A 15,518-nucleotide genomic window follows, 5' to 3' on the forward strand; every position below is an offset into this window, starting at 1 on the left:
TAGATATACGTACCATCCATTATTTGTGATTATTTGCTTTCTGTAATAACTGATTTTTAAAACATTGAATGTTTTGTTATTGCTTTATTTTCAAAATTGTAGATGTACATTATAAATAAAAAGTAGTTCATGTCATTACAAAGATGAGATGATTGGATATAAATGACCTTATAACATTCAACAGTAAAATCTCGCAGAGGATGTTAACATAGATTGTTTTTTTTTTTTTTTTTTTTTGTGATCCTAATTATGAATACAAATATTGTACTAAAACGTAATACTAGATATATGTAGCTGAAATAATGCATATTAATTATTAAAACTTATGACATAACAATAGCCCTAAGACTACGTTTTCAATACGAAACAAATATTATCAATCTACGCAAAGGTGACTATTAATCACATCGTAAGTCTGTTTTACCTTCCTCAATTTATATTCTTTTTACTAATCTTACTACAGGTTTTATGAAAATTGGTCCAGTGCAATCACCCACTTTTGAAATTCTCAGAAACTTACTTCATGGCTTCATCGATTATGATCATATTTCGAGTGACAATGCATTCATAATGACATGCAAAACATTGGAAAACAAGTATAAAGATAAATACACAAAATATTATTGTTGTTCGTAGATAAAAATATATAGGTTTTACATTGTGTTTTACAGACAACAACGCTAGCATTTCATCGAGAAAGTATCGTACTCTTTAACCAATTCCACTCACTAACAAAGGATTCCACTTCCAATTCATTGTTCGATTGAGACTGCATTGTACGCTAAAATAAATTTAGAATTGGTTCACTCGAGTTCATTTCAAGTAATGTCTTTGTAGAAATTAAAATTATTTTCTAGTAGTAAACATACAAGTACTTGTATATTAAGTAACTTTAAAAGTTCCGAATGGCGGAACAGGTACATATTATTTATCACAAACCTATGTTTTACAGCTTCATTTGCTACATTTAACTATCCTCCATATTGATGATCAATGAGAACTATGCAGTGTAGGAGGCACGGCGGTTATTGCAAGATAATCGAGTCAAGCATAGCTACTGCTTGGACGGTTGATTTCTGACCAACTCTGTCCTTGCAAGCAGTCCGCTTTCCCGGTCATTGGTGGTGGTTCGAAAATCACCTTTAAGCTGTTAACCCCCAGTTTAAGTGTAACAGAGGGCTCCTAAGCCCTGTCTTCCCCTAGTGAAATAAGACATTCATTACATTTTTATCATTTGCATAGTTTTATCCGTAGCTTTATTTTCGTTACAGTACTTTTATTTTGGCTACTTTTTAAACAGCTAAAGCAAGGTTTAAGGTGTTTTAGATTACAATGATGGTTATACAACACAATTTCTCTTTAACTTATATAGCAAAGCAAGACTTGCAACCACAAAGAGCTGTGTATTTTTAATATATTATGGCAGTATAATTATTCAATTTGTACTTTAGATAGCAGAAGTGACGAATTCAAACTATTTGAGTTTTGTTTAAAACGCATATTTACAGTAGCTGAAGGAGTAAAAACGGAAGGATCGAGCACTAATATGACTCAACAAACCATTAGCTAGTTTCAGAATACTTGGTACTGACCCTTGGTTACGTGTCCAATAATTTGCTGGGTACGGATGACTATAGAATGTGACGAAGAATAACGCTCCAGCCATTTTATGGCCAGATGTAAATCAATTACCAAATTTTAGGGAAAATTTTAAATTCAAATTTTTAGATGAGCTACAATTTACTTCGGTTATTTTTACCCGTTTTTAAACAAAAACTGTCACAACATATACATTTCTTTGTAAAAACATAGATTTGATTTAGATAAATCAATCAGAATTATGTTCGTAAAAATATCCATTTACAACGGTTCAAATGTGTACTTCCATAACTTTAAACGGCAACCATCTTGAAACCTGAAAAGTTATTAGGCCGGTCTATATCTTCGTTACGTGACTCATTCATTCTCACTGCTGCGAGACATCTGTCCGGCTGATTACTTAACCAGAGCGTGTCAAACCTTCATACTTTCTGATTCTTTATCACTCACGTCACAATCTACTTACTGTCCATAAGTATAAGGGATAACAATAGACGTGGTTAAATATCAAGATCACTGGCCTTATATACATGATATGAAGTACAGACTTGATGCTGACAACGTTATATTTGGTTGTGTAAGTTTATTGTCTGTCCTACTGAGGAGAATTACTACTAGGGTGTTCTAAACTACGCACTTTGTAAGTGGAAAATGATAAGTATCAGATTTGGAGATCCTGCGTGTGATTAAGTATTGCGGTCAAGTAGGTCAAACGAGGTGTTGCTGGAGTTACGCAAGTTAAAACAAACCGGTGATATTCGATAGACACGAGAAACCGGTCAATCAATTATACTTGTCTTTTTCTCATTATTGCTCGTGGAATAATATAAAATATGTAATGTAAAATAGAAACGAACAAGAGAAACCACGGCCAGTAAGGGATGTTTTCTAGTTTACTATGTAATTATAATAAAACATAATTTATACTCGTAAATTACATAAAATGTCATTTATTTATCTCAAGACATGTTTAGAACATAAAAACTTCCTGATTCTCTAGATATAAATTCTTGGATAACAGAATGTCTTATATAGTCTAGAGACTGATTATATCGAGAGCCGGTGCTTGTAGTCAGTGAACCGTTCTTACTTAATGATCTCTCGATTAAGGACCAACACCCTCCCCACTGAACAGGCGCGGTTATTCTGAGTGGCGCACTCTGATTTGATAAACACTGTACTGCATGCACCGGTGTAATATGTGTAACTGAACAGAGATTTCCAGACATTTTAAAATATTACGTAAAGGTAGAATAAATGCTGGAAATCTAACTTAGCCACAGACCAAGCTCCAAAAATGTCATTTTAAGTCAACCAATATATTGTTGGTTTTAACCGTCAAAGATATGGCCAGCGGTTATCGACAGATACATGAAACTCTTATCACATTTAAGGATGGAAATAGCAGCACTTCGGCCCAGTCCTCACATAACATTTCATGTCTATAGGTTCCAATACTTTGCTAGGCTTTACTCCGAACATTGTTCTATACAGTTTTTCCTATAGTTTAGTGATATTACACAATTTGTTTCTGGTTTTATGATAGCTAATTTATTTTTAACTATTTTTTGTACGGTTTTGTTTCTATAGTATGCTGGATGTATGGTGCATGTGCACACACAAAGAGTTTTACACTTTTAACCTTTCATGTCATACGAATACCAACCAACCAGTTTGAGACTTTATACATTTTACAATTAGAATATGAAGTACGCTGTAGAAAACTTACAACTCTATCATTTTCGCCGATGAAATTGTGCCGAAATACTCTGCATAGAAATAAATAAATTTGGATCTTTTCCATTTTACTCTGTGATTAGAGAGTTTATTACAGACGAAAGAGAGAGAGTTAATTTTATACACCACTTTTTATATTCTAATAGAAAACAGTGTAAAGATTAAAAATTATTGGCCATTAAACAATTCATGGAAGCTTACACGTATTGTCGAGGGACACACTGTATACCATTAATGTTACAAGATTATGTTACTTGTACATGAATATGAAAAATAGTTTTCATAATTTTTCTATTATTTGCTATTAGGAGTTTCCTATATTTTATTATCAATAGCAGATAATGAGATATTTCTAAGGGTTTTATTTTCCGGGATCCAAAACTTGTTAAGTCATCCACCCATAGAAGGATTACAACGTCGTTTAATTAGAGTATACTCGTATTTGAAAATATGAATAATGTTTTGTTAAATAATTATTTTCATTGAGTTTATAATGAATTACAATTTTATAAGGAGACCACACTGTAGTGTAGTGCTATTTTTAATATACTTTTCATAACTCAGCGAAGAATAAGAGAGATTGCTTACAATGTCGTATCCCTTGTTATATTTATTATTAATCGTTACCATATTATAGTTTATAAAGTCTAAAACATATTATTTCTTCAAGGAGATTGTGATAATACGTATTATTCTTGAAAATGTTAACTTTTTAAATCTTAATCTATCGTTACTATTGACTAGAACAATGATATGACGTACAACATAAATATCAGATATGTTTCGCACAAAACTACCTCACTGCATACTAGACATTGTTTGTTACCGTTTCCAATCTTTCAGAATTATGAACTAAAGAGTAGACGTTATTTGTGTTCCCATTGTTTAAGCTGATTTATAATGGGCTATAAATGGCAAAACTTAATAACAGATTTATTTTATGTTGTGATTTTTAAAACACTGGTTTTGAGGGGATAAAATTCTTTCAAAAATTATCAAAAAGATTTTAAAAGTTGTAATGTGAAAATCTATTAATATTAAATGTGTTATTGACTATTGAAATAATATAACTGGTTATTCAGTATTTCTAACTCACTATAGTATTAAATACATTTAATTTTTCTCAATGTCATCATTTTGTATAACATATAAAATATTTTTTTTGAAAATATAAAACATGTAAAATAATTTGTTTTCATCTATTGAACAATAAATGAGTTGTGCCCTATAAATACCTTTTGTTATATTATTGTAGGTTATTACGAACACCATATAAAAACGGATGGCACAACGCGAACTTGATTTGAAACTATCTACTTCTGTATTTTTATGTACTTTTTACTCTACACGTCACCAAAGTCGACTGTAGTGACTACCAGACCATTGTGAAAACAATTTTTTTTTAAATTTACTTACGCACTTATTATGATTCTGATATTTTGGTCAAAATGAAAATGATATAAGTACGGCTTTTGAAATGTAAACAATGAAAAATCCTCAAAAGTGATTTTCTAGTTTCGCCAATATATCAAATCATTCGCCCTTTGCTAACATAACCTACTAGTATTCTTTAGCCTCCCCCACTAAATCTAACCATTTTGGAAAACTTTTAATCTGGCCAACGGAACTACAGGTCAAATGAATTCACCGATCAACGTAAAACGTTTGTAACACAATCACAGACGGAAATTTTCTACTGGTTATCACAATTCACTGGTTAACCTATTAGCAGTGCCAAAATAGTTGCATGTTAAAGAGTTAAACATCTGCTCATTTTATCACCCTCATCACTTTTACCTCTCGGTCAATATAAATAACTTAATGAATCTCACAGACAACCTTATCTCATAGTCTAATTAATTAGTGACGGACATAGTCCCTACAAATGAAATCCTGGGTTATATAAAGCACACAGCTAAAATTATTTCTGTTCTATTTAACTGCCTGGTAAAATAAATACCGAAGTAAACTATATCAATTAGTTAGTCTATTAATGTAATGAAAGTAACTAAAAACCCTTTTAAAAATCTTTTTATTACATACACGTGTTTCGGTGTTTTAACCATCATCAGTTAAATTTAACATATGTTTAAAAGGTCCACATGTCTATATCTAATTGTTTATTATTTATTTATTTAGAGGTTAATTTACACTGATGATGGTTAAAAACCGAAACACGTGTATGTAATAAAAAGATTTTTAAAAGGGTTTTAGTTACTTTCATTACATTAATATATATAGATAACCCTATAAGTGGAGTTAATAACATAATAATAGTTAGTCTATATATGGAATTTTTTAAACTGTTAGGTTCTCACTTTCTCACGGAAGTATGCGTGCAAAAATACAGTCGGCATTTTATTTTCCTCTTTATTATCATATTTACCTCTTGCATGAACTGCCTTCCTCACATACTCTGTGAGGCTACGTCTCGAACATATTTCAATTTCAATTACCTGTCAATACTTGTGACTGCCAATCTATTAACTATAGAATCAGTTTTACTAGTTCTTGTAAATTCATTATTTATAATATTCCTCAGTTACTGTAGCTACTTATAGTCAGAATATATTTTCTGTTGGTACAGGATTTTCATTGAGCTTTTTCATATTATAACAAACATATTATTATAAGTATTGGTACTTAGCTCAATACATAATAATATACTTCCAGTTTATAAGAGCAAACATAAGACGTGAAATTAGTTTATTATTAGACCAGTTTTAAAGTTAATCTGAGAGTTACACTAACGAAATTTACTACGTATTTACGAATTAGATTCTACCACACAGTTTGTGTATGCGCAAGTTGAAACAGCATTGATTAAGATGTAAAACAGTTTTGAAAACACGGTTCAAAGTGAACGAGGTTAAAGCTTACTGAAAACCAATAACTTGCTAATTTCCGCTCCCAATCAGCTTCCGGTGACGACTGACAAATCGACTGAAAGCTCGTTTTCCTTTTTCCTATACCTTTGGCGTCTTTAAAACATCTTTTAGTGACAGCAGCAAACAAGTTGTCTTAAATACTACAGTTGTACCGAATGGAAGAAACTCGCGGGGCGGAGATCTCTGAGGTCGATAGAATAAATGCTCGAAATCACAAAGTATACTTATAAGTTCAACAGTGGCAAACAAAGCCTTACCAGTACTACAAGTAATGTAATATTTAAAAGATAATATTTCAAACGTACTTCTAGATGTCAAATAAAAAATATGACTGTATCACTTTGATGCCAAAATAGAGTAAAAATGAAGTAAAATTATATCGGGAAAATGGTTTTAAAGTTCTTTGAAATTTTCTTGGAATTGTCGACTCAAACACGCGGTGTCTGCATATTGATTGTATTGACTGTGTGTTACTGGTTGTATTGTATCACTAAACAATGGCAAATATTTGGAAAATCCTGTTTTTTGCACAATCTTTTCATTGCAAAAAACAAACTTCAAACACAGGATATTGACTCATAATTGCAGCTGTAGTCGCAAAAAGGAAGATTAAATCAAAGTATGCCTAAAGGTAGGACTTGAAGCATGGTACTTGAAGTAAGACTTAAATTCGCCTAAAAATCGCGACGGGATTAGCCATTTATCGAGACAACTTACAATCACGACAATGTGGTCTCGTCAGAAGGACTTTACCACAACTTAAATCCATATCAATCAGTCAAATAAAATATTACCACAGGTAAGTTACTTTAGTATTTACTAATTTACCTTATAATAAATTCAAAATCAATGTCTCGCATGATAGGAAATTTAACTTATGGTCAAGGCGTACGAGGTGTTAACCAGTGAGATGTCGAAGGGCTATAAAGTTTAAGAAAGAAAACTGACTCTTTTCGACGTTTCTATCTAGACAAAAGTTAATTACTATAAGCAAATTTTCAATTTTTAAATACATCTTCTCCAAACCCAATTTTTTGTCTGATTTTATTGGACAACTCATATAAGACCAATTAAAAATTAGGGTTTCCTTCCAAAATATTAAGTCAATTGTAGAAATGTCAAACACTAAGACCCATGCATAGAAATGCATGTAGCTTCTTTACGTTCTACGTAAGTATGACTAAATATTTCCTTTGGCTAATTTCACTCGAAACGTACTATACAAAGTTATGTTGGTACATATTTCATCTGGTTTAAGTGTTTATATTAGACTTGGTTGATTGCCATAGGTTTTTTTTGTTAGCAAAGAGATCGGCCAATAAATCTACAATCCTAACACAACGATACATTCATATAGTTTTATTTTTTCTTATAAATTATTATGAAAAAATTATTGTACGAGTACATGAGCATTTAAATTTAGCTAATTTTCTTCTAAGAATTAATATTGTAATAACTTCCTTAGCAATAATAGTATTATTATATAAGGTAAATAGACATTTTTCTCTGCTTATGAACATTCTATACATGAAATAATTTTATGTACGTACTTTTACACATATTTTATTAACAATCTTTATAAATGAATGTAGAATAATTCATAAGCTATTTTACTACAAATAATTTTGTATATATTTTACATGTATCAATGCAGTAACTCCTTTTAAATATTACAGCCTTTACATTGCACTTTGTTCTACTATATGTTTTTGAAAATGATATCGTTCTTTATTTTTTTTAAAACTTAAATTCAAAAATATTTAAAGCAGCAATGGATTAGTTACACTTTGAAAAATATTGGTATTGTGATATAGTAAAAATTATGTTATTGTGATATTGTTTTATATATATAATATTATTCAGAATGCTATTCACAATCAGAACACGGACTTAGATCTTACCTTAAAGTCATAATTCTATTTTCCCATTACATATCAATATTTTATATCCGTGTCTATATACTGTACATAGCAGTCTTTTATGTATTTTTGAACAATTAAATACTGATGCATAGGACAAATTAATCTCCCATATTATTTATTACCTAAATTTAAACCTTAAAATAAAGCGATCTTTAATTTTTTTAAACATTATTTCAACTTTATTTAATAATCTAAATTGCAATGGTAGATTGACTCAACATTTGAAACACACATAACGTAAGCATATAATTAGACTTAATTGAGTTTTACACGTTACTTTCACAAGGATATTTCTGAATAACAATAAAACAAGGGAAATGTTAAGAAAGATGCTACTAAATGGCAGTATAGGACAAGAAGATACATCAGAGAGAATACGGGACTCCAGAGAGCTGATTGGACATAGCTCGAGGACGGGATCTGAGCCAGCGTGATTATTCCAACACCGGAGGTATTCACTGATTCTAAATTGTATGATTAAAACATTAGTTCAGTCTGAGATTGTACTAGCTTTAATTTCTAAAAATTATTTTGTTTTGCATTGACTTTTTGCATATATTTTAATTTTAGAAAACATTCACTTTGGGAAGAAAGAAAAATCTAAGTAATCTGAGGTCATGGGGTTAATTTGCGTTTCTAAACGCCATCAATAAACATAATATTTTGGAATTATTTAATTATAACTAACTATAGCTTCATTGAACTTTCATTTAAAACTGAAGTAAACGTGGTCTGACCAAATTTTATGTACTGTTTAAGATTCTGTTATAGGCTGGAATTTGCTATACCCGTAATCTCCGTTGTAAATCATATTTATGGCATATCTCCTATAAATTCCTCTTATATTTCACTAATTTAGAAATAAAAAAACTCTTAATACTTAAAAAATTCAAGTAATATCCGCTACTAACTAATATTTAAAAATAAACCAAAACCTTTTTAGAATTTATTGGACGTCGCATATTTCGTTCATATTTAATTTTTATGTATTCGTTTTACCCAGAATATATTAAAAATGTGGTAAGAGTGAACATTAACATTAACACATTGTGGCGGACATACATTACTACTATTCCAGCTGTCCTAAAGTCACACGTGTGTGTTTAATAACGTATTCTGTAGGTATAGATGTATCAAAATTGAAAATAAACATTTGGTAAATTTAATCTTCTGCTCAATGAATACTAACCCAAAACCTTTTTAAACATTGTAATGATAATTAGAAGTAGTTTTCATATTGTTTAAAGAACCTAACCTCTTAAATTATCCAAGCTTATAGAATGCGATACTTTGAATACATTGACATAAAACCTCATTGGGGGGGGGGGGTTCATGGATCTTCTACGTAAACATACAAGAGACTTATAGATATATTTAGTATTCTTTGATTGATCTCTCTTATAAATTATAAATTTGAATTTGAAGGACCTTGATTAACACTTTATTGACCAACAATTCACGCTACAATCTGCATGCTTCAGTTAAAGCTACTGACTGCAGTTACGTCACTAAGGTTTACATTTTACAGTAAATAGATTTCAAGCAGTAACGACTTTTCGTAAATGGAACACTTAATACTAGACCTGGATTTTGCTCTGAAACCTGAGTACACGTTTCCGAGCACGTTTAAATCTTCAAAGAGTTTAAAAGTATGTACATTAATTTTGTTTAAATAAAAATATCATGTTATTAAAAGCATTTTTCTGATAAAAGCACTATGTTGAAAACTTTTTACACAGATTATAAAATGTGTAATATTAATAATCTGGTTAAAATATGAATACTTTACAAATAGATAACATTGTTGGGGAGAGTTTATCACACTAAATGATAAGATCAGCTGCAATAAACAGTGATTTATTATAATGTTGAAAAGTATAAACATTGATAAGGTACACTATATAGAGATTTTGGACCCTAGACAAAGTCTCTGAAGGTCCCTCACTCAAAATTGCATTTTAAATAAATTGCATGAACATAACCAACCAGTATTACTACTACGGTCTGTATTCTGTTGGCTTTACATCATATTTACTCAATATCAAAGTGCAATCGGCATACATTTGTAATCATCTGTTAATTACAAATGTTTAAATTTTACATTGTTTCTTTAACCATGAAAAAATGTATGGATTCCTGAATAAACAGGCTCTTTGGTGAATACAAGGAACGCGCTGAATATCTTTTAAACAAATAAAAAACCAGTGATGGTGAAAAAATAAGACACTCTTTGATATAATATCTATGGTCCTATAATTTATTCTTGTTTGTGTTTAAAATTGAAGTAATGTTCACTGAAGCCACCCATTAATTGAAAAGAGCTTATGGAGTGAACGTTCTCCAAGCCTTTGTTAATTAGTTATTGTTAGAAATGCACATATTAAGGTTGCTCGTGTTGTACCGTAACTTGGAAATATATTGTTACTTGTAAATAGTCGCTTGTATATAAGTTAGTTAAATACGTCACTGATCGTTATGCGTTATTTATATTATTTAGAAATTCCTTACAAAGATGCATCACTGTAGCTGCTCTTACCCACAAAACCCTGTAAATGAGTAGGACACTGAGCTTTTTAGTTGCCTTATGTAGTTCTCTACTCCATTGATAAAGGTTGATCTATTAACCACCAAATTAAGCGTTGTATCAGTTGAATTTATTAATTTCATGGAATTACAGAAGGATTTATTTTGTTAGCGACAAATTTAACGATTTTTCTTGGACTTTTAATTCAATTGGAATTTGATTTGGTAGTCTTATTTGAATATTTTTGAGGTTAATACAGAACGTGTTTGATGCATTAAGGTTTAATTTTCAGTATTAATCATGTGCAATTGTAATATTTATAGAATAAAAAGCACGCATTATGCATATTGTTTTAAAATAAATAAGGCATAACAATATTTTACTTCTAGTATGTGCTTATTGATAACCACTAAAGTTATTTGTTGTGTAGCAGCAAAAAATATATAGCCATGGAACATTATTTTGGTATTTTCCTTGAAGCGTTTAAAAGATATTTTTCCATTTACCTGAGAGTTACAAAACGTCTCCTTAGTATTCTGAATATAAGTTTATTTTAGCTGTCTTCCATTACAGATTTATACAGCATCTAAAATTATAAAGAGCATACTTCTTCTATAAATCAAATAATTACTCAATTAAATACTAATTTTCAGGTTATAATAATCTTTATGGAAATAAGGACTTGTAAGTTGATGAGTTAAGTTCCAGACCATGCTTTCTGAAAATAGTTAGAAATTAATGAAATTATTCAGTAGTCATAGTACTATGGAAAGGAAGGCGTTGACTTTTATCTTTATTTCTTCTTCATAAGGGCAAGTCTGATAACTATATTTTAATATTTATAAAGATATATTTCTTTTTAATTATGATACCAAAATTAGCTTCCACAAATGCTCTCTAGTTTCGTATAACGAATACTTGTTTTAAAAGGAAAGAAATGCATGGACTATTCACCGGACATGAGGTTTAAGCGTTTGTTTAATTTTAATATATATCTTACCTTTTAAAAATACCCCTATTGATTACGTATTACATAAAACATAGTTTTCATAAATTATCATACCTAATGCACAGGAATATGAATATATATGAAATCTCAAGAATGAACATCATACACGAAGAAAGTTGTATTTACGTGGATACTGGTTTGTTTATGTGGAAAACGTAACTACACCCAAATTACATCTACATTTTTATTTAATTCTATTGGAAAGAGTAAGCTTCAGTGCAATTGGCTCACATGAGAATATTGTCTCGTTCAGCCAGGACTGAATATGTAAAATACAAAGCGATGGCTGCCAGCAGAGTTACATATGTCATTGGCAAACGTTGAAGTTACAGTGGCATTTTGGTTGGGAATGTTTATTGTAATGTTATATTATATATTGACATCTAGTCTCATGCTGTGCGACCGATTGTAATATATTGTGTACATTTGTTAAAAGTTAATTTCATTATGTTTTACCAAAATTTAAACCAAGGTTAAAGGATGTTAAAAAATTTGATTTCTACTTACATTAACTCTTCAATTATATCCAGATCTTTAATCGCTAACCTATCTTCCTTAGTGTAGTAGTAATGCTTATTATACGCCCAAAACATGTATAAAACAATATTACATAGTCAACCCTTTTATATTAAGTTAGTATTTGATACATAAAATATTTATTCTGAATTATAATACCCATTGGACCATTGTTCATTGATTGATAAAATTAACCTAGATAGTAGCCTATTTGTTAGATTAGTTATCCACCTGAGATAACAATAAAATATTAGATTATACAGAAATCAGTACAGCTATGTAAATAAAATATCTTTCTAAGGAAATACTGACTGACAGGAACGTTAGCAATGGACACATCGGTTACTTTGTAATTTTAGTTATGTCGGTGCTTTACGAAAATATTTAGAAAAAACATTGTATATAAACAAAAAGAGCATACTCACGATTACGCTACAAAATGAGCAAGACCAATATTCCAAAACTCCAGGAACAACTAATTAACGGAGACTTAAGAAACTTTAACTTCATAAACTCTCCTTTTTAGTTATTCGTAGGCGCTTGGATAAAAATGGGTTCTATTTAATCGTGACAAGGATTATAAAACTAAAACATTGGCTACAAATACTTTCTTCCATCTTCTCAGTAAATCATAGCTGAATATTTTGTGTATTATATAATATTGTTTTTTTACATATATTGGTCTATTACATATTATACAATATGTATAATACAGTATAATAAGTACATAAATGGTACTGTACTAAGTAACACATACATACGGTACAGAGAAAATGTAGCGACAGCTACAACAAATTTGTTTTAAACAGCCTGTACTTGGGTGAGCGTTAGCGAAGTCTATCACTGTGTATCAGTATTAGTTTCAGACGCTGCGCTAAGCGGAAGGAGAATTGAGCTTAGCTAAATATATTGCCAATAATTAAACCCTAAGTTACTAGTAAGATTGTTTTTAGAATTTTAACTTAATAAGCTTATTCTACTGTTTCAAAACATCTGTTATAAGTTTTACGCGATTAAAATGTCGAACATTACATTGACACGTTATTAACATGTTTTGATTGCAATTAATTTTTGATTGCAAATTTTCGGTATGAACAATACTTGGTTTATTAATTTTCACACAGTTTAGACTAAATCGAATCCAGCTTCAACACTTCAAACAAAATAATAATTTAGTATCATTCTACATTAGAAAGTTATCGTAAAATACAGGTACAACTTTTCATAAATATTAATTATATATTTAATCATAAAACGCTATAAGCGCTGTAAGAATTTATAAATTATACCTTGTAACGTTAGATTACTTATAAGTTTAAACCATTTGCGACAAAGCAAGTTCTACGAGTTAAAAATTGAATGTTCAAAAATGATTCTCTCGTATAATTATAAAACGTTAAAATAATAAATAACAAACTTGTTGTTAATTATAATTAAAATCCGTTGGTTACGTTTCATTTGGTGTTTTGACGTGACAACGTCTTAAATTAGGTTGCGGCTCGGAGTCACTCATGAAAAAGTGTAACGCCCGGTAACGTTACGATGCCCGTCCAGTGGGTCCGCCGCACGGGATCCGCACGGGATAAAGCAGATAATTATGTTTATTCGTGAAAATGTGGAGTGCTTAGATTCGTCATTTACAACAACTACAACAATAAAGGTAAATAATTGTACACTGATATTTCATTATCGTAAAGTATGATTGATTGATTAATTGTTAGATTGACACAAAAGTTGAGAAACTGAGTTTATAGGTTATGGCATACTATTGACAAATGTTGATAATGTTAAGTAAATTATTAGTTTAAATCACTCTGCAATCAATCGTAATTCAGTCGATTGAGAAGAAACAGCGCGTATTGCTAGTCAAACATTTAAAATAACAAATTATAACCTCTAACCTGTCATAACAGTGCGACCAAACAAACGAACTAACCCGACCAATCACCACGCGCGGAGTTAGAATTTAACTGTGTTTAGCAAGAATTTCAAATTCCAATTTTAGTAAATGTTTTATTCAACTTTACCATTTACAATAACAAATTTTAATTAATTTCAAATTATGTACAATGTTTTAGTAAACAAAATATATTTCTATAGTTAAAATTTGTGCAATTCTTATTTTCATTCAATTCCTTGTTTCTATTGTGCAATTTAATAATATTCATATCAATAAATATTCTACCGAGAAAAAGACGTTGTCACGTAAAATCTTCGCCCGTAAAACCGACTTTACAGGCAACCATAATTTTTTTGACGTTATTCATACTTCACAGAAATAAGTTTCAATTAGTTTCAAACTAAAAAAAGTTGTTTATCTTACAATTAAAATGAGGTACTGTGTAATGAATTTTATTCTTTTACACGACCTAAAATTTATTATGACACATTCGTGTGTAAACATAGTACGTAAAATTAAAACTTATGAATAAAGTAAGTTAGTTTCTATTTAGTTTACGTGCTGTGTATTATTCTGACTTGCATTACTATATTGCATGCTACCATTGTATATGCCTTTTATCTGCTAAAGTTCCATAAATTTAAACATTTATCTTTGTTCTAACGCATTAAGAAAACATGATTTCGTTCCTTTACCTTAATTTAATCATTCAGAATTATTAAATATTAAGTTTAATTCTTAAAAAAAATATATTCCAGAATAGATCAAATATTCGCAATTAAAACTGCAGTAGATGGGGAACATTGCGTCACACACCACGAATTATGCAAACAAAACCATTCACGTCTAGGCTAAGACAAAGGTAAACTGAGGTCACCATGTATCTAAGGTTGACAATTGCCCTGATTAGATCTCCAAGCTGTATCAAGCGTCCATTCCAGGATCCAATCACGTAACACAATCCTTGTGTCCACCTTAAAGCACAGAAGACTATTGTGGATTCTAGAACCAAGGAAGGCAAGGGTAGTTTAGATATTACATCGTTCCGAGACTCGCCGTTATTGACCAGGGTAACTAACAAGCTATCTTGCACTGTTGGTAGTTATTCAGTAGTTAGTTGTTAATATGAAACTGCTAAGTTTATGAGTTACGAAGTGATGTCCTATTAAACTTGTAGAATAACAATTAAACTTTAAATTATTTTATTAGTCCGAGTTGCATTAGTGGATTTTTAATAATTGGTATTTATTATTGTCAATGTCCAGTAACCTGGATACTTCTTACTCTGATTTGCGGGAATTTGAATTAGCCCTTACACAGGAAAAGGCTGAAATTTGTCCTTGTATCCTTTAAAGACAAGCGGACAGATAACTGCCCGCCCGCTGACTTTTCCGTAACAATCACATAATAACGAAAATAATTT

This window comes from Homalodisca vitripennis, chromosome 1, assembly GCF_021130785.1.
Source record: "Homalodisca vitripennis isolate AUS2020 chromosome 1, UT_GWSS_2.1, whole genome shotgun sequence".
Lineage (NCBI taxonomy): Eukaryota > Metazoa > Arthropoda > Insecta > Hemiptera > Cicadellidae > Homalodisca > Homalodisca vitripennis.